The sequence below is a fragment of the Neovison vison genome, chromosome 6 (assembly GCF_020171115.1).
Source record: "Neovison vison isolate M4711 chromosome 6, ASM_NN_V1, whole genome shotgun sequence".
NCBI classification, from domain to species: Eukaryota; Metazoa; Chordata; class Mammalia; order Carnivora; family Mustelidae; genus Neogale; species Neogale vison.
The window spans coordinates 22,692,509-22,714,667 of NC_058096.1; the positions used below are offsets into that span (position 1 = coordinate 22,692,509).

Below are 22,159 nucleotides of genomic sequence, written 5' to 3' on the forward strand. Positions count from 1 at the left end.
TTTTAATATGTACAGGCACTCTGTGAAATCTAACATTAGGATATTGAACTTTGTTTTTCTCTCATTCAATATGCACCCATGTATTATAAATGGAAGTTATAACAGATATATAGAAATACCTCCTGCAATAGATAGAAAAATCCCCCCTCCCCTGAAGATGTGCATTTTTAATCTCTGGAACCCACGATTTTTTTTTTTTAAGATTTTATTTATTTATTTGACAGAGAGAGACACACAGAGAGAGGGAGCACAAGCAGGGGGAGTGGGAGAGGGAGAAGCAAGTCTCCCACTGAGCAGGGAGCCCAATGCAGGCCTCTATCCCAGGACCCTGGGAACATGAACTCAGCTTAAGGCAGAAGCTTAACCAATGAGCCACCCAGGCACCCCTGGAACCTATGAACTTGTTAATTTACATGGGGGGGTACTTTGCTGATGGGTTTATGTTAGGATTTGAAATGAGATGGGAAGATTACTGGGGATTATTTTTGTGGATTCATTGTGACCACAAGGGGCTTTGTAAGGGAAAGAGAATGGTGAGGGAGTCAGAGACCATGTGACTAACCAAAGGTTAGAGCAAAAGAGAGAATAAGAGAAAGACCAAGAGTGACTGACAAAGAGCAAGAGAGAAGGATTTGAAGACTCCACACAGGTGGCTCTAAAGACAGAAGCAGCTGTGAGCAAATGCTTGCGGGTAACTTCTAGAAACTAGTAAAGATAAAGAAAAGGATTCTTCACTACAGCCTTGAGAAGGAAAATATGCCAATACCTAGATTTTAGTTCCTTATGATTAATTACAAAATTCCAATTTCCAGCAACTTTAGAATGATACACTTGTGTTGTTTTAAACTACTAACTTATGCCCATCTTGTTACAGTATTGATAAGAAACTAATATACCTACATACCCATTTACACTGATATATATTTTATATTTTTCACTTTTATATGTTCAGATCCTGCACAGGATCTTGCACATAGTGGGAGTTCAATATATATTGAAATAAATGAATGAAATATAAGAGATGAAATGAATATCAAGGAAAGAAAAAGAGAAAGAAAAATTAGGTGAAGTTACTACAAGAGATAGCATCTTTAATGCTACAAGCATATTTTAAGTGGTAATTTTTATTACATTTATTTTTAAGTTAAAAGATTCTGAATGAAATATAAACTGAATATATGAATATGAGTATAAACTGAGTAATAAATTAATGTTTGTTTTTATACAGCACTATTATGTAGGTAATTCATCTATATATATATAGAATTGCAGTAATAACAGATCTCTAATTAGAGAAAAATATGGCATAATTCTACACAGATTATACATCGATACACAATTTTTAATTTTTTTTAAATTTTCTAATTTTATTTTTAGAGAGAGAGAGTGTGTGTATGTGCGTGTACACATTCACATGCAAGTGGGGATGAGGAGGTGCAGAGGAGGAGAGAGAGAATCCCAAGCAGGTTCCACATCCCGTGCAGAGCCAGATGTGGGTCTCAATTCCACAACCGCGAGACCATGACTCTAGCTGGAATCAAGAGTTGGACAACCAACAAATGAGCCACCCACGTGCCCCACAATACATAATTTTTAAAAGAGTAGAGCATAAAGACCAATGTGGAGATATATATAGATATATCTATAGATATCTATATATAGATATCTATATATATTGCTGTAGTTATAAAGTTACTATTCTGCTTTTGTCAAATAATATTCCAGCCATGGATATACCACATTTTATTTATTCACTCATGCACTGATGGACATCTGAGTTGTTAACACTTTTTGACTATCATAAGTAATGTAACAAAAAGAATAAAGTAGTGATGGTTAATGTGCAGAGAAGTCAATTGTTTTCCTACACACCAACAATGAACAAGTTGAATCTGAAATAAAAAATATAATACCACTTTGATTAGCATACCCCAAAATGCAATACTTAGGCATAAATCTAAATAAATAGGTGCAAAACCTATAGGAAGAAAACTATAAAACTCTAATGACTTAAAACAAACAAAAAAGACAAAACTAAATTTTTAGAGATAGTCCATGTTCATGGATAGGAAGCCTTTATATTGTCAAGGTGTCATTTCTTTCCAATGCTATAAACTATAAATTCAGTGCAAAACCCCCAACAAGTTATTCTGTGCAAAACCCTCAACAAGTTATTCTGTGGCTATTGACAAACTGATTCTGATTTTTATACAGAAAGTTAAAAGACACAGAATGGCCAACACAATTCCGAAGAAGGACAAAGATAGAGAATTGACACTACCCTCTTCGAGTCTTAATATAAAGCTATAGTAGTCAATATTTGCTGATATAGTTAGTATCAGCAAAAAAAAAAAAAAAAAAAAGGAAAGAAAAAAGAAAAAGAAAAAAGAGAGAGAGAGACAAATAGATCACTGAAACAGTACAGAATGCTTAGAAACAGTACAGAATGCTTAGAAATAGATGAACATAAACACAGTCAACTGTTCTTTGACACAGAAACAAAGGTAATACCATGGTGCAAAGGATTATCTTTTCAATTGGACATACACATAAATGCACACAAATCTAGATGTAGACTTCAAATCCTGTACAAAAATTAATCCAAGAAGGATCATGGACCTAGGTAAAAATGCAAAACTATAAAAATCCTAAGTTAACATAGGAGAAAATCTAGATGACCTTGAGTATAGTGATGCTTTTTGGATATAACATCAAAGTCATGATCCATGGTTGGGCAGGGAGGGGACTAACAGGCTGGGTTTCATTTAAATTAAAAACAATTGTTCTGGGGCGCCTGGGTGGCTCAGTGGGTTAAGCCTCTGCTTTCGGCTCAGGTCATGATCTCAGGGTCCTGGGATCGAGTCCCGCATCGGGCTCTCTGCTCAGCAGGGAGCCTGCTTCCTCCTCTCTCTCTCTCTCTGACTGCCTCTCTGCCTACTTGTGATCTCTCTCTGTCAAATAAATAAATAAAATCTTAAAAAAAAAATTGTTCTGTCAATGATACTGTCAGAAGAATGAGAAGACAAGCCACAGAGAGGAAGAAAATACTTGCAAAAGACAAGATTAACAAAAGACTGTGATCCAAAACATCGAAAGAGCTCCTAAAAACTCAAAAATAAGTAAACAAACAACCAGACTAAAAAGTGGGCTAAAACCTTAATGGGTACCTCATGAAAGAAGACATACAAATGGAAAATAAGCATTTGAAAAGATAGTCCTCATCACATGTCATCTGGGGAAGGCAAATTAAAAAATTAAAGAAATTAAAGAAAGATACTACCCATATATATCACAACAGTCAAAATCTGTAACACTGACAACAACAAATACTAGCAAGGATATGAACCAACAGGAACTCCTATACATGGCTGGCAGGAATACAAAATGATACAACCACTTTGGAAGAGAGTTTGGTGATTTCCTATAAAACCAAACATACTATTACCAAATGATCCAGCAATTGTGCTCCTTGATATTGACCCTCCAAAATTAATCCTTATGTCCACAAGAAAACAAAAAACAAACACAAACAAGCAAAAAAACTTCACACTGATGTTTATAGCAGCTTTATTCATAACTGCCAAAACTTGGAAGCAACCAAGGTGCCCTTAAGTAGGTAAATGGATGAATAAACTATGGTACATCCAGAAAGTGGAACATCACTCAGCATTAAAAAAAGTTAGCTGTCAAGTCATGAACTGTCACAGAGAAATCTTAAAATCCATATTATTAACTGAAACAGACCAGTTTGAAAAAGAGTACATATTGTATGATTCCATATGTAAAATTTTGGAAAAGGCAAAAGTGCGGGCACAATAAAAAGATCAGCAGTTGCCAGGGGTTGGGGTTAAGAGGAGGAATAAACAGGACAGAGGGCAGGAAAGCCTCTCTGTATCATATCATAATGATGAATACATGTCATTATATGTCTGTCCAAACCCACACAATGTACAGCACCACAGATTGTACAGCACCAAGAATGAACGCTAAGATAAATTACAGGCTTTGGGGGATAATGATGTAGCAGTGTAGGTTCGGCTGTTGTAACAAATGTACCATTGTGGTAGGTGATGTTGATCATGGAGTTGGCTATCTATGTGTGCAGACAGGGACAAAGGGATATTCTCTATACTTTCCTCTCTTTAAAATGGCTCTAAGAAAAAATGCCTTTGAAAGAACATGTTTTCAACAGTTTTGATTTAATAAGTTAATGTCTTTAAAGACTACCACAATAGCTTGTAAGTTACGTAAAAATAAAGTTATAGTACAGAGTAAGCAAGTAAAATTAAAATATTTCTTCAGCTATGGGTAGTATTCTATGGCAATGATGTTTTACCACATTAATTCAGTTAATATTTAAACCTATTAACTCATTTCTACTGACTATCCCCCATAGGTTATCAAGTAATATTTGGGATTAGTTGTAATTATATATGCTTCTTTTTCATATAATGAGGTTGAGGCTTTTATATATATATCAATCTTAAAAAAAAATTATGAGCGACAATTACACAGCCCAGTAAGAGTTTGGGATATACCTCTTAGATGGCTGGTCAATATTACTAAAATCACTCTAAAATAAGAGGTATTCCACTAAATATTTTATTAAGTATCTTTAATAAAATCCTTTTGAAAATATTTATTCCCCACAATGAACAGGATAACTTTTGCATAATTTCCAGTTGTATAAAATTGAGTTACAAAGTGCTCGCTCCTGGCAAATTATTATGCTAGCATTATTCCATAGAGCACAAAATTGCAAGAAATAACCCAAAAGACATTTCACGCACAATTTTCTGGTTTAAAACATATTTAGACCATATTAACTATTTTAATATGTTTTATTTTATATATTCATTTTTCTGTTTCTTCATTATTTAACATCTTTATAAGTGTGCATATCTGACACAATAATTTATAAAGTGTAGAGAGGTCCATTCTAACAAAACATATTCATTATTCTGAAGACATTGGTTTCATATTCTTAGTTAAATGAAACTATATTCTGGGGTGCATGGGTAGCTCAGTCAATTATAAGTGTCTGGTTCTTGATTTCGGCTCAGGCCATGACCTAGGAATCGTGGGATGGAGCCCTGGGACAGGCCTTATACTCAGGGCTCTCTTCCCCTCTCCTTCTTCCCCTCCCACCTCTAAAATAATAAATAATATAAATATCTAATAGATGATAGATAATATTCCTTTAAAATAATAAATAAAATAAATCTCTAATAGATGAGATAGATAGATAGATGGATAATACTCCTTTAAATCTCAGGTAAAGGTTCATTTATTCTTGTACAATGATTGGATTTTCTAAGTCCAAAATCCATCTTGCATTTCCCAAACCAGGAGTATAGAAGCTATATAGCTGATTTTTGTTAAAAACTGTATATTGTATATATGCAGTATATATTGTATATTGTATAAATATATATATAATATATACAAAATATAAAATATATTTACCATCTTTTGATAATTTCTTATGTTAAATTTTCTACAGCCTACAGAATTAATAGGCAGCTTAAAAATTAAAAAGACAAGTTAAATTGTTATTTCAACCTTCTGATTTGCTCTAATTAGATTAATAAGGTGTTTAATAAAGAAAACTATATAGTAACTGATCTAAATTATTTTCAATCTTCCAATTTTAAAACATTGTTAAAATTGTGACATACAGTTTCATGTGATCAACAGATCTGCAATAAATAGCATATGCAAATTCATGTTTTAAAATCTATCTACCAGGTGCCTGGGTGGCTCAGTTGGTTAGGTGATTGTCTTCAGCTCAGGTCATGATCCCAGAGTCCTGGGACCGAGTCCCACATCAGGCTCCCAGCTCCATGGGGAGTCTGCTTCTCCCTGTGACCTCCCCTCTCTCACTCTGTCTCTCTCACTCTGTCTCTCTTTCAAATAAATGAATTTAAAAAATTAAAAAAAAAAATCTACCTATCTGCAAAACTGATGACTGCTATTCAAGAAGCAATGTAGGTACATCTTAGTATTATTATTATAATTATTATTATTATTATTTTTTTTTTGGTTAAAAATTTTATTTACTTACTTGACAAACAGAGATCACAAGTAGGCAGAGAGGGCGGCAGAGAGAGAGAGGGGAAATCAGCTCCCCACGGAGCAGAGAGCCCAATGTGGGGCTCGATCCTAGGACCCTGGGATCATGACCTGAGCTGAAGGCAGAGGCTTTAAACCACTGAGCGACCCAGGTGCCCCGCAATTTAGGTACATCTTATAATTTATTATTTGTTACACATACTTGCAGCATTTGCTGCATTTATTTTAAATCATTTCTATCCCCTATTCTTTAGTTATTTTTATTTTGGTCTTGCACATCCATAAAATATTGAAGTGTCCTTAGTCCTCTTAACATTTCCTTCTTATTTTCTGTATTGTTTATTGTACAATTTTGGTTCAATTTTGTACAGTAATAATTATGGTTCTTCACCATCTCAAAGGCTAGATTTCATTTAGCTATTGATCTTCTGTTTCAATACTATCTTTCTATATCAAACCACTTTTTATCTTGAGATATGCTTTCAACTCATTTTTACTTCTTGTCTTACAAAAATCCAAATATTTCATATTTATTTTGTATTTCATCCACAATCAAATCAAATGTTTAAAAAGTGGGTGCCTGGGTGGCTCAGATGGTTAAACATCTGCCTTCAGCTAGGGTCATGATCCCAGGGTCCTGGTATCGAGTACTCCATTGGGCTCTCTGCTCAGCAGGGAGCCTGATTTCCTCCTCTCTCTCTGCCTGCTTCTCTGCCTGCTTGTGATCTCTGTCAAATAAATAAATAAAATCTTTAAAAAAAAACAAGCAAAAAAACCCAAATGTTTAAAAAGCATCTCTATATTTTAATACACTACTTTTGCTCTGTTTCTACAGGATTTTATAAATTTCAGATTTTGCATGTGGTAATATAGAATTCTCAACTTTTATCTTCTTTCATCCTTTATTTTTCATGTCTCAATTGTTAATTAAAAAGAACTTGTGGGATGCCTGAGACACTCAGTGGGTTATGCTTCTGTCTTTGGCTCAGGTCATGATCTCAGGGTCCTGGGATCGAGCCCAGCCTTGGGCTCTCTGCTCGGCAGGGAGCCTGCTTCCCTCTCCCTCTCTGCCTGCATCACTGCCTACTTGTGATCTCTCTCTCTCTGTAAAATAAATAAATAAAATCTTAAAAAAAAAAGGAAGAGAGATCTTGATCTTTTTGGTATATGTTATATGAAGAGTTCACTGCATCAGTCACCCTATCTCTCAATTTGCATACTGATGAATTTTCCCTATCAGATGTTAACTTGGAAGTCATGGTGACATGTATAATACTTAGATAATTCTCCTGTGAATACCAGGCATGCATCAATTTCAATTCTGAACTAAAGACTTTACCTTACTCTTATGGCCTTGTCCCTGAAATGTAAGAAAAATAATTATTTCTGCACAAATCTGATTCACTCTGTATTTCTTCTTTGACCAACACAATAAGCAAAGCCAGTAGTATTCACAGTCTACCATTCACAGTTTATTTTCTGTCTGATTTCATCTTCTTTAAAATTCACATCCCAGATGTAGCAGGTAGTAGTGTGGTGACACCACTTCACTCCTGGCCTACTGTTCTTTTTCTGACTGAAAAAAAATGATAGGTAGTAACATGAGATGGCAAACATACCACACTTGCCATCACGAAATACCGATCCCAGCTGTGAGCGGAATGCCAGCCAAGTTGCCAGTTGTTAATATCACTGCACATTCTCTAAGTAGATTTTGGACAGTTTATTACAAAGTATACATGTTTAGATAGAAATGCAGATAGATTTAATTTAAATGTGTTTATGTAAAAATATAATCAATTACTTGACCATCCTCGCAAATGTTTCACTTTGGCCTTTTTCTTCTACTTGAGGATGTCTCTTTTCTGATATTTATTTGTAAATATACATTAAAGTATTCAATTTACTGAATACTTATTATTTGTGTAATAATTTCCTTTAAGGATCAAATTTCCTTAGGTCAAAACTAGTTATAGACAAAACAAAATCATGTAAACATTATAAGGTTGGTGTACTTATATATCAAAGACTGATTCTTATTTTTTTAATAATGGGGAAATATAGATGAAATACAGAGTGAAGATGTATATTTATTATTATTTTTTGAAAGTTCTTACACTGAAATACTTGAAGCAGTAAAATTTAGCTGTCTTTTTTTTTTTTTAAGATTTTATTTACTTATTTGAGAGACAAAGAGAGAAAGAGGAAGCACCAGTGTAGATGGGGAGGGGCAAAGAGAGAGGCAGAGGGACAAGAAGACTCCCTGCTAAGGGACAAGCCCAATGTGGGGCTAAATCCCAGGACCCTGAGATCATGACCTGAGCTGAAGTCAGATACTTAACTCACCAAGCCATCCAGGTGCCCCTACTTGTAGGTTTTTTTTTTTTTTTTTTTAAGATTTAATTAATTTATTTTTTTGACAGCGAGATCACAAATAGGCAGAGAGCCAGGCAGAGAGAGAGGAGGAAGCAGGCTCCCCACTGAGCAGAGAGCCAGATGCGGAGCTCGATCCCAAGGATCTCATGACCTGAGCTGAAGGCAGAGGCTCTAACCCACTGAGCCACCCAGGCGCCCCTGCAGTTTTTTGATATACATTTTGTTTGTTTCTGGAAAGGAAGAATACCATTATGCTGAGGATTAAGATGTTTCTGATCCACCTGGGTGGTTCAGATGGTTAAGCATCTGCCTTCAGCTCAGGTCATGATCCCAGGGTCCCGGGATCGAGTCCCACATCAGGCTCCCTGCTCCTTGGGGAATCCGCTTCTCTCTCTGCCTCTCTCTCTCTCTCTCTCATAAATAAATAAATAAATAAAATAAATACATTCTTAAAATTAAAAAAAAAGTTTTTTGAATTTACAAAATAAGACAATGACTTTTAAAGTGCCTGCATATACCAGTTAGAAAAATAAGTCTGGAAATATAAAAATACATTCAGATTTTTTTTTCAATATGACTACTTAGTAAAAAAATTGGCATTTTATTTAATTGCTAATATTTCTATTATGAGGTCATTAATTTTTATAAGGCTTATAAATATATATATGAGATACATATAGTAAGATTTTTCATACTTTCATACTAAGAGATTCTTCTCTTTCCATAGAGATGCCAGTGAAATTTCACTTTCCTATGATTAAATGGGCTTCAACAAATACATCAAATATATGGTTGTCCACAAATAATATACAAATACAACCACAATATACATGTATGCATGCATACCCTGCATAAAACATGCATATGGGGCTTACTAAAGATATTTAATAATATCCTCATATTTTGGTTATTATGTAACTGTAATAGAAATATAAACATATAGAACAAAAAATAAAAAATCATCTCTTATGTTTAAAGTATATGTATATGTGTGTGTAAGCATATGTACATATGTATGTTTAGCCCTAATGAATAAGCAAATCTATTTGGATGTACAATCTGAGAAGGTACCATAATAATTTAAAAACTATTTTCATTAGGTTACATTAACTCAAAGGAAATTTTTCTCCATAAATATTTTTAATGTTCCATGACAACATGACAAATGAATCTCAAATCTGACCTCATCTTTTCATAGCACTTACCCCAGTCAAAGTTCCCTCACTACACACTGTCAAAGGCAATTATTTCATTATGTTTTGCTAAGAAAAATACCCTTTATAAATGAGACTAATAGAACATTCTGATTAATAAACATAATTGGATGTGGCCAATTTTTGAAAGCATGTTAGCTAACATCACAGTATTAGTAGAAGCTTAGAGATTCTCTGGCACAAACAAAGTAAGTGCTAAAGGAAAAGCTTTGCAGACAAATTTGTTGTTGGGTAAATCTGATACACTGGAGAAGAAAAAAAAATGAAGTGTTTGCTTATCTCTTTTTCCATCATTTCTTTCTATCAAATCTGAAAATTAATGAAATATGAAGTTTATTCAAGTTCAATTTAAAGACTATTGTGCTGTGCTGATTTCATGCCAGTTCAACAATTCTGGAAAACCAGATTTGTTTGGAGTCTAAGGGGTTCATTCACAAAGAAAAGAATATTTGGTTTCTACTTTCGCTGAAATAGCCTGATTTAAAAAAAAAAATTATTATCTCCATGCAGAAATTTCAAAGTAGGTTTCCACAAAGCAGTCAGATTAACTAAATCCCACACCAGGGTGGGCTATAGTTGAAGGAAGATCCTGCGTGGAGAAATAGTAAGAATTCACTGGGAAATAACTGCACAGTAGGTCTTATACAAAGGTGGTTAAACAGCCATAAATGTGACATTACTAAATGTGGTATTTAAAGAAGATGTAGAGTAATACTAAATTGTATAGTATTTATGTCAGAGATATACAATAGATGTAAATAACCGAAGGAGCATAGTTAATAGAGATATGTAATGAAACAATTACAAAGTGAGGGTTTTTGAATATTTATTATCATTTTTTACAGATTTATTTATTTATTGAGGTGGGGCAGAGGGAGAGGGCGAATCCCAAGCAGACTCTCTGCTAAGCTCAGAGTCCAACCCTGGGCTCGACCCCATAACCCCAAGATAAGAAATCAGACCTTTAAGAGATAGCCAAGTGTACACCTCATGCCTTCTCTCATGGAGAGAATGCCCAAAGTATCCCCATGTTGTCTCTTTTTATCTGGCTTTGAGCATTAAAGACATTCTGGCTATAAAGTAACCTGTGTGCCCGGGACTGCTTTTTATGAGCTCTGCCTAGCAACCGTGACTGTTGGAGGGAATTGGTACAGACTCCTAAAAAACTCGCCCTCTAGCTTTACATTCTTTTTCCCAAGGTAAAAATGGTGACATTAATAACTCACTAGGACCATTCATAAGAGAAGCTGGATCGAGTTTTATTCTTAATTCTAATAGGATGGCTGCAGAATAGCGTAGGAACTCAGGTTACTGAAGGAATGGCGTCATACCGTATGAAAGAAAGCCTAGAGGAAGAAAAAACTGTCCTTAAAATAACCACAATATATGTTTTAAACCACTTGTTAGGTATGGTTCATGGTTCAGAAATTCAATGCAATGGGTTTATGTAAGTTTCAAGGTTTTTGTGAGCATAAGTTTCTTCCTTAATTCTATGTCTCTATGATATTTTACTCTATTATTCTAGTTCAAGTAGCAAACATAACCTTCTAAAATTGATGATTAGTTACTATTTTCGAATTTTACACTAAATCCTGAAAGGTCTAAGTATCTCAGGTGAGTAACAAAGTAATAAATGCTGTTTGATATTGCTGTCTTTATGTAAGCCAGACAAAATCCAAGTTGTCTAATGATGTGTGTAGATATATAGATAGTGTTAACTTCTGTTAATATTGTAACAGTGTTACAGTGTTACAGTATATATCTACACTGTGTGTAGATATGAAGATAGTGTTAACTTCTAAGTTCTAAGTATTTTACAAGAATCCACTATAATTTCACTGTAAATGATTGAAGGGCATTGTGTTTCAGCATAAGTTTGGGCAACATAACCTGGTGTGCCACTTTTTGGGTAATCTTTGCCCCTACATTTGCCAAAGATAATCAACTCAAATGCAATTTGAAAATAATCAGGAATGAATTTAATTTTTTTTTTAAGATTTTATTTATTTATTTGACAGAGAGAAATCACAAGTAGACGGATAGGCAGGCAGAGAGAGAGAGAGAGAGAGAGAGAGAAGCAGGCTCCCTGCTGAGCAGAGAGCCCAATGCAGGACTCGATCCCAGGGCCCTGAGATCAGGACCTGAGCCGAAGGCAGAAGCTTAACTAACTGAGCCACCCAGATGCCCCAGGAATGAACTTAAATGTGATCTCTTTCTGTGCCTCTGATTCATCATCTGTAAAATGGGATAACAATGCCATCTAAATTATAAGGTTTTGTAAAGACTAAGGTGATTAATAAAAATCCAATATATTTTAGCTCTTCTAATTTAGTTATTTCATCATATAGAGGAAAACATGTTATTTGCAACACCCATCATAGATATTTGCCAAAAAAATAGGGCAACAAGATAAAAATATCCCAAGACATTCACCACATCATGCAACAGCACTTGAGGTTAAATTTAATAACGAGTGTGTTATAATCCTAGGTGGTGGAGTGAAAAAAGAAGAAAAAAAATCAAACAGGTCTTAAAGGTAGACAAATGTAGACTCCATTTACTGTTTATTTTTTGAATAGATATTTTGAAGTAGTTTTAAGTTCATAGCAATATTGAGCAAAGGGTACAGTGATTTCCCAAATGCTCCTTCTTGCTACATAAGTGTAACATCCCCCATTATGGACATCCACCACCAGAGTGATACATCTGTTATAATTAATGAACTTTGATGAATATATATATATATATATATATATATATTTTTTTTAAGTGTTACTTATTCTTTTTTTTTTCCCAGTGTAACAGTATTCATTGTTTTTGCACCACACACAGTGCTCCATGCAATCCGTGCCCTCCTTAACACCCACCACCTGGCTCCCCCAACCTCCCACTCCCCGCCCCTCAGGTTGTTTTTCAGAGTCCATAGTCTCTCATGGTTCACCTCCCTTTCCAATTTCCCTCAACTCCCTTCTCCTCTCCATCTCCCCTTGTCCTCCATGATATTTGTTATGCTCCACAAATAAGTGAAACCATATGATAATTGACTCTCTCTGCTTGACTTATTTCACTCAGCATAATCTCTTCCAGTCCTGTCCATATTGATACAAAAGTTGGGTATTCATCCTTTCTGATGGAGGCATAATACTCCATAGTGTATATGGACCACATCTTCCTTATCCATTCGTCCACTGAAGGGCATCTTGGTTCTTTCCACAGTTTGTCAACCATGGCCATTGCTGCTATAAACATTGGGGTACAGATGGCCCTTCTTTTCAATACATATGTATCTTTGGGGTAAATACCCAGTAGTGCAATTGCAGGGTCATATTGACACATCATTACCATCCAAAGTCCAAAGGTATTCAGAGTTGGGTTCAGGGCAGGGTTGGTGTTCTACATCCTATGAGTTTGGACAATTGTATAATGTATATGTAAATGTATAATGTTATGTATCCACCATAACAGTATCATACAGAACACTCCCCTAAAAATCCTCTCTGCCCTACCTATTAATCTTCTTATCTTTCTTAATACCTAGAACCTACTGATTTCTAGTGTGTCCAAAATTTTGCCTTTTCCGAATGTCATATATTTGAAAATCATACAATGTACTTTTTTCAGGTGAAACAATTTTATTTCACAGTTGTCTTTAAAACCACAAAGACACCATGTTCTTCATATAAAAACATTAGTATAGATAACTATACTTACTAAAAAATGATTATATAGACCCTCTCAAAGAAAACGCATGCCATTATATGGCTTTAGACAAGCTGCTTAGGAAAAACACATCTGGACTGATTACTAAAACATACCATAACACCACCCTGCATCTTCTGGTTCATAGTATAGATTACTGTCATCAGTATGTGTTCCTTTTTTAAATTTTTTAAAAGATTTTATTTATTTATTTGACAGATCACAAACAGGCAGAGAGAGAGAGGGGGAAGCAGGCTCCCTGCTGAGCAGAGAGCCCAATGTGGGGCTCAATCCCAGGACCCTGAGACCATGACCTGAGCCAAAGGCAGGGGCTTAACCCACTGAGCCACCCAGGCGTTAGTCGGTGTTCCTGCATTCTTACAGATTTGATAATCCACACATAGACTGGCTTGTAACTTAATGTTCCCTCGGTTCATCAAGCCTTTTCTGCAGGTACATCAGCAGGTTGAGCAGGCAGTGCCTTTCTCCGCGGTCATTCTTCAAGACCTCCCAGGAATGCAGATACACCATCATCATCATAAATTGTAAACTCCAAGTCTTTGCCAACAATTCCAATGGAAATATTCTTCATAGTTAGGTTCTGTTCTGCTGGAAGCGTCTCTTGTAAGGCCGGTAGACCATGTTTAACCAGTCCATTTAAATTACACTCCATAAATCCAGACATATGTCTCCCCAAGTTAAGTATGAGCTGATTGAGAATGGGCTCCAACGGACATGGCTCTACAGTCAAAATAGTTGGCAAAAGGAAAGGTTTGGAAAATGGGAGGTTCCATATCATCATAACTAGCAATAAGCAGTCCAACACCATAGGGTCTCCGGCCCCATCGTTGGGTTGGTATCTGGGTCTCTCTTCCAATTAGAGATACAAGATGAGTCACAGGAAGAGGTCTGTCAAATACAAATCTGGAATCCAAACACTCCTGGCGCATAAAATTACCTAACAGTGGGGCACCTGGGTGGCTCAGTGGGTTAAGCCGCTGCCTTCGGCTCAGGTCATGATCTCAGGGTCCTGGGATCGAGTCCCGCATCGGGCTCTCTGCTCAGCGGGGAGCCTGCTTCCTCCTCTCTCTCTGCCTGCCTTTCTGCCTACTTGTGATCTCTCTCTGTCAAATAAATAAATAAAATCTTTAAAAAAAAAAAAATTACCTAACAGTATGGCATCAGCAGTAAGTCCGCAAATTGAGATACCAATATGGTTTGTTCATATCAGAGTCTTTATTTCTCCCTTACTTTTGAAGGCAACTTTGCATGGTTCAAAGTTATTTTTTTTCATTTTTTTCTCTTTCAACACTTTTTTCTTTCATATGTAGCTTATTTTTTATTATTATGTTCACTTAGCCACTGTATAGCACATCATTAGTTTCTGATGTAGTGTTCAACAATTCATTAGTTGCTTGTAACACCCAGTGCTCATCACAACACGTAGCCTCCTTAATACCCATCACTCTGTTACCGCATCCTCCCATGCTCCTCCCCTCTGAAACCCTCGGTTTGTTTTCCCGGGTCCAGAGTCTCTCATGGTTTGTCTCCCTCTCTGATTTCTCCCCCTTCAGATTTCCCTTCTTTCCCCTACGGTCCTCCGTGCTATTGCTTATGTTCCACATATGCATGAAACCATATGACAATTGTCTTTCTCTGCTTGACTTACTTCACTTAGCATAACAACCCCCAAGCCCCCCAGGTCCATCCATGTCAGTGTAAATGGTGGGTATTCATTCTTCCTAATGGCTGAATAATATTCTATTGTACATATGGACCACATCTCCTTTATCCATTCATCTAGTGAAGGGTATATTGGCTCCTTCCACAGTTTGGATATTGTGGACATTGCTGCTATGAACATTGGGGTCCATATGCCCCTTCTTTTCACTATATCTATAACTGTGGTTTAAATACCTAGTAATGCAACTGCTGGGTAGTAGGTAGCTTTATTTTTAACATTTTTTTTAAAGATTTTATTTATTTCATTGACAGAGAGATCACAAGTAGGCAGAGAGGCAGGCAGAGAGAGGGGGAAGCAGGCTCCCTGCTGAGCGGAGAGCCCAATGCGGGGCTCGATCCCAGGACCCTGGGATCAGGACCTGAGCTGAAGGCAGAGGCTTTAACCCACTGAGCCACCCAGGCGCCCCTATTTTTAACATCTTAAGGAACCTCCATACTGTTTTCCAGAGTGGCTGTACCAGCTTACATTCCCACCAACAGTGTAAGAGGATTCCCATTTCTCCACATCCTCATCAACATTTGTTGTTTCCTGTTTTGTTATTTTTGCCATTCTTACTGGTGTAAGGGGGTATCTCATTGTGGTTCTGATTTGTGTTTCCCTGATGGCTAGTGATGTTGAACATTTTATCGTGTATCTGTTAGTCATTTGTATATCTTCTTTGGAGAAGTGTATGTTTATGTCTTCTAGCCATTTTTTTGACTGGGTAATTTGTTTTTTGAGTGTTGATTTTGAGAAGTTCTTTATAGATCCTGAATATCAGCCCTCTATCTGTAATGTCACGTGCAAATGTCTTCTCCCATTTCATGGGTTGCCTCTTAGTTTTGTTGACTGTAGGAAATAGTTTTTCAACACTTTATTTTGTTCCATTGTCTTGTTTGAATGATTTCTGAGACATCAGATACAATTCTCACCTTCGTTTTTGTATAGGTAAGGTATTTTTTTATTTCATATTTTTTTCCTTATCTTTGGTTTCTTTGTAGTTTGAATGTGGCTAGGTGTCATTTTTCTGGCATTTTTCTGCTAGGTGTCTCTGAGCTTCTGGTTCTGTGGTTTGGTGCCCGAGATTAATTTGGGGAAATTCTCACTCAGTGTTTCAGGTATTTCTTCCATTCTCTCTTTATTCTCCTTCTGACATCTCTAATACATTTATGCTATACCTTCTGTACTTGTCCCACAGTTCTGAACATTCTTCTCTTTTTTCAAGTCATTTTTCCTATTGCTTTTCAGTTTTTGAGGTTTTCATTTATCTCAGATATTCTTTTTCTTTTAAGCAATGTCCAGTCTACTGATAAGCTCATCAATTGGATTTCTTCATGTCTCTTACAGAGTTTCTTATCTCTATCATTTCCTTTTATTTCTTTCTTAGGAATTCTGTTTACACTGTCCTGTTCTTGCATTCTGTCTACTTTATCTACTGGAGTCCTTAGCATATTAATCAAGTTTTTTTAAATATCTAATCTGATCATTCAACATCCCTTCCACATAGGAGTCTGTTTCTGATGCTTGCTCTATCTTTTCAAATTGTGTTTCTGACTTTTAGTATGTCTTGTAATTTTTTGCATGATTTCTAGCAATAATGTACTAGCTACAAGGAATGATGTAAAGAAGCCATTAGTAAGGTGATGGTAAGGTGTGGGGGGAGGGTAGAACTCTGTTATCCTATAATTAGATTTCGGTCTTTAGTGATCTTGTGACTCTAGATTATGACTTCACATGTGCTTCTTAGGCTGTCTTCACTCTTAGGAGGGGCAGGATGCTAGATGGGCTACAGTTGGGAATTTTCTGTCTCCCACAAGGAAGGATAAACAGAGCAGAAGTTGGGTATTTCCTTTCACCCAAGTCAGCTAGACTCCAATAAAACCCCAGCATGTTAAGCTCTATTTTAATACTTTTCCTGAGAACAGACATTGTTAAGAACTGCAGAATGTTCTGGCCTACTCAAAATGGTTCCTTTTGCCCTCCCTGTGGTAGAAGCGCATGGGCATTTCTCCCTGACTTTCATTGTGAGACCATGTGAAAGAGAATTGGTAGAAACCCAGGAAATAAAATTCACAGAAATATGGGGGTTTCCTGATGAGTGGATTTCTCTGCATTATTTATCTCTGAAACTTCCACACTGAGCTTCCAACATTTTTTTTTTTTTTAAGATTTTATTTATGTATTTAAGAGAGAGAGCGAGAGCTAGCACATGCAGGGGGAGGTGCAGATGGAAAGGGAGAAGCAGACTCCCATTGAGCAAGGAGTCTTACAAGAGGATCTGTCCCAGGAGTCTGGGATCATGACCTCAGCTGAAAGGCAGACCTTAACCAACTGGGCCACCCAGGTGTCCCCCAGCAATTCTTCAATTACAATTCAGGTTTCCCTACTTTGACACTGGTTTCTGAGGACATTTCAACTCTGTTCAGGTAAATTGCGATTCTGTGTCCACCTGTCAGTAAACACCTATCTTCAATTTGGGGGGGGGGGCCTCATTTCTCTCACAGATCTAAGAAATGTTTTTGTTTACATTTTGTTTAGCTTTTTATTTAAGATGATGTGAAAACTTCCATGATTCTTACAGACTATACTAGAAATTGGGTTGTTTTGGTTCTGTTTCAATTCTGTATTGGGCATGGCAGAATTCTGAAATAATGTGTGCTCAATAAATTTTAAAATGTACTAGGGTTTGGGTAATTTTACTGGCAAGGACAATACATATCCTGCTTAGAGTTGTGTTTATTTGAAACTGAGTTGCTATTTTAATAAGGGAGAAGCAGTTGAGGAAAACTCATTGAGGATAATGAGCTTGCTTGATTTGTTTCTAAGATGTGTATAGGAGAGTATGGTAAATGGTCTGCAATGCAGCTTTGCAATATCTACAAAAGTTGTAGTTTATTTCTCTCTCACTTCTGGGACAGTCTTTAATAATTTTCCTAGGCTATCAAAATGAACCTGAAGTCACAGTGTGTCAGCTCTAATCCTATGGTTCAACAGGTCTGGCATGCCTCCAAAACTCTTGGATTCCTGCCTCTGATTTGAGAACACAGGATTGTGTTCCTAGAAAATCTGAGAGCAAGTGAAGGAAAACTGACTAGCACAGCTAAGACCCAGCTAGTTTTCTAGTCAACCTACCACCTGACTGGAAACACCTGAGCAAGCCCAGCCCAAGTCAGCCAACATAGATCAGAAAGATCATTCAACCAATCCACAGAATTGTGAGAAATAATAAATAGCTGATGTTTTATCCAGTAATTATTGGGATAGCTTTTTGTGTAACATTATTGTGGAAATTCACAACTAATATAAGGAGAAATAATGCACTGTGAGACAAAGGATTCACACTTATTTTTCCTCTGCCTGTTACTAACATTAAGGCTCTAGATTGCATGTCTTGTGAAAATTAGGCTTTATATAGTCTATGGAGTAGCTTTGACTATATACAGAAAATAGGATCTTTTTTCTATATTGAACCATGTGGCATCTCATGTAATCACCTTACCGGGTTATATTAAGAAGTTTAATAAAATGTGTCATCATCATTAAAATGCTGGATTATTATTAAATTATGCAAGGACAATCATAGGACATAATTCCTCTAACTAAAAGGTTGATTCTTTTCCTAGTCTACCAATGTTTGCTACTTGGGATATCATATTTCATAACTTATAAGTATTATCAGACCTCCACTAATAATAGTAATTGGTTTTAATTCCTTATAAAACCCAATTGGTTCAAGTGTTTATCAGAATGTGTTGTCTTTCAAGCTCATACTCTTATATTTTGTAGCTATTTCTGGAATCAGGCATAATAACTCTTTTAGATTCAGCTCAATGAATTGTCTTTTTCCCTTTAACCTATCTCATCACCTTTTCTGAAGCAATATGATATGCAGATAGATCAGGTATTAGCTTCTTGATTTATCATAGACCACGTCATGATGGAGACATCAGATCCACTGGTGGGTCACTTGAACATCAAGATTCTGGCAGGCATTCCTGAAGGCTTAGCCTATATATAGCCTTTTCCATCAGCTCTCAAAACACTTCAGTGAGCAAGCTATAATCCATGATAAGTCCTCTTCTGTTTAAACTGTCTAGAATGGATTCTCTTATCCTTAAGAGCTCTGAACTTAAAAGAAGGATCATAATAACTTTTGTATCCATAATCATATTTGGACATATCTTAATTGCTTAATAAATACAACAGAATAAAAAAACTCTCATAACTTTACCAATCATAATTAGAGCCTTGTCAAAGTTATTCAAATTTTTAGCTGTGATATGCAACTAAATATAAAATTATGACACCAAAGAATTCCTTCCATTGTATGGAGTTTATATCAAACAGCAAATATTAAATAAGTCTAGTAATTTCATCTATTCTCTTCCGGGCATCAATTCATGTGCTTGGAAGATTATAACTATCTTAAATACAATCTAAAGAATAATTTTTTAAAATATTTTATTTATTTATTTGACAGAGATCACAAGCAGGCAGAGAGGCGAGCAGAGAGAGAGAGGAGGAAGCAAGCTCCCTGCTGAGCAGAGAGCCCGATGTGGGACTCGATCCCAGGACCCTGAGATCATGACTTGAGCTGAAGGCAAAGGCGTAACTCACTGAGCCACTCAAACACCCTAAAGAATAATTTTTAATAAACAGCTTGAAGACAAAAAGGTGGAAGGTCAGAGAAAAGGAGGAAGGATCTGTGATGCTCATTGTAAAAATGTGAATCATCGAAATCAATGTTGGCAGAGCATAATCCTTCAGACTTTTATAAAAGGAAAAGAAACTTCTGGAACATTAGAAAGCAACATTATAGATAGTAATCATATCAAAGATCAGTGAAAAATAGAGAAACCCAACAGGCATATAAAGTAAAAATATATGTTCAATAACGTTCTTCACAGTATACAAGTAAAAATAAATTTCTTATTTAAAAAAGTCAATTTCTTGGGCACCTTGGTGGCTCCATCAGTTAAGTGTCTGCCTTCAGTGCAGGTCATGATTTCAGGGTCCTGGGATCAAGCCCTGCATCAGGTTCCTTGCTCAGTAGGAAGCCTGTTTTCTCCCTCTCACTCCGCCTGCTGCTCCCCCTGCTTGTGTGCTCACTTTCTCTCTTTTCTGTCAACTAAATTAAAAAAAAAAAATCTTAAAAAAATTCATCTCAGATTTTAAAAAAATAAAAAATAAATTTCTTTTAAAATTTTCATTGCCTTTAAAAAGGTCATTATATGTCTTTCCATGCTGGACCAAGCTACTCTTTCCCCCATCCTGTTGAATCCAAGCTCCCTTTTATTGCAGGAGTTCTGCATCAACAGTTTCCACTGGCTATAAATACATTTCCTACTTTCACTTCACACTTCCAGTATCATCTTTAAACCACGTCCTAGGGAGATACACACGCAGACATACACACAGTGACACCACAGAAATTCCTTTTCTCTCCCCAAATTAATGTTACTTTCTTCTTCATCATATCACTTGTATTTTTTATCATGTATGACTTCCAACAGTCAAGGGACATCACTTTCTTTTCCAACTTTTCATTTTTAAATACAATTCTGGAAAACTCAATTTACATGTCATTATCCTCAGAAATCATTAATAAAGCTATTAATGTAAACAAAATCTCTATGTTCAGGAAATGCATTATTTCCCCTAACAAAATAATGAAGACTAAAAAAGTATCTTTCATTCTCTATAGCACATAAGGAACAAATGCAACAGGTAAAACTTTCTAACTAAAGATAAAGACAATATATTTATTAAAGCAACTATAACAATGATGGGGCTTCAATATAATCATCATTACTCACTGGGCAACAAATCAAACACTGAGGTAATGGAGAAAAATCAGTGCTTAGGGACCAAGGCAGGTTAAAGTCACAATGGGATTTTGCAAAAATTTAAATCAAAGTAAAAAGGTTATATTTAAACACAAACAACAGAGTTTACTTTAATACAAATCTTATCTATTTATGTTTTAAGATTCAGAATTTTCTGTGGAATAAATTTAAAAATACAAATTTCAGTATTTGTAACCTGCATTTGGAATTATTTTTTTCCTAACAGTTTAAGACGTCTCTAGAGGATCTCTTCTTCTTTTGTTCCTAGACACTGTTATCAAAGAAAAAATAGAGTTCATAAACAAATCTTCTTAAGGCTTCTAAAAAACTTGCATTATTTTCTATATTGGCTTATTAAATAGGATAATAATAAAATAAAAGTTATTTTAAGATGCATCTGATTAGATTTTGCACATTTTCTGCCACTTTATAAAATATGAATGATTCCAGCAATAACAAAAATATATTAGCTGAAAAGCAAATTATTGCTTAATATGCAACTTAGGGCTATGAAACAATAGTACAGTTCTTTTAAAATCAAATACCTAACAGAATAGCAGAAAATTCTTCATTAAAACAGTAATTTCTTCTTATTGTTGGGAACAGGGAATAGCTATATGACTATCATAACCACCAGAAATCTGAGCTTACAGTCAGCTAATTTAAGAAACAAGATATGAAATTAGTACCCTGGGGCTGAAAACAAGCACTTAGAATTGAGATGTGACATTAATTAAAGTAAGAAGAAGACTATAATGTTACTGTGAGTAATCATTATGCTAAAAAGAACATATAAAAAGAGAATAAGAACTGAAGGAAAATGCCCAATTACCTTGCTCTGAATGAAGTTCAAATGTAGTTTCATGATCTTCCAAATAAAAAATTACAGTTGAACTTTCAAAAAGACTACAAAATGCTCAAAACAAAATAAAATGAAAACAAACACAAACAGGAACCCAAACAAAACAAGGTACCCATAAAATAGTACTCACTAATCCAAAACTCTAAGAGTGAACATAATATTAAGAACTTGTAGAACATAGACATAATTAAACATAATTGGGTTCCTAAAAACACTGTCATATAGAAACACTGGGAACAAAGTGCTGATCTTTTATATCAGAAATTAGTGAGTGTGGGGAGAGTGCAAGCAGGCTATTTCAAACAACTGTAACAGACACAAGAGTGTGTGTTTTGGGAGCAGGGATCAAGAAGGGATTACTCGCCAC

At 35.7% G+C, this 22,159-nt stretch overlaps 1 protein-coding gene and 1 pseudogene across 2 annotated transcripts in view; both read right to left on the reverse strand.

Moving 5' to 3' along the window:
- Positions 1–22,159, reverse strand: part of NCAM2 (neural cell adhesion molecule 2) — a 524,714-nt gene that overhangs the window by 381,982 nt on the left and 120,573 nt on the right. The gene's annotated exons all lie outside the window — the stretch shown is intronic.
- Positions 13,779–14,574, reverse strand: LOC122908368 (annotated as a pseudogene).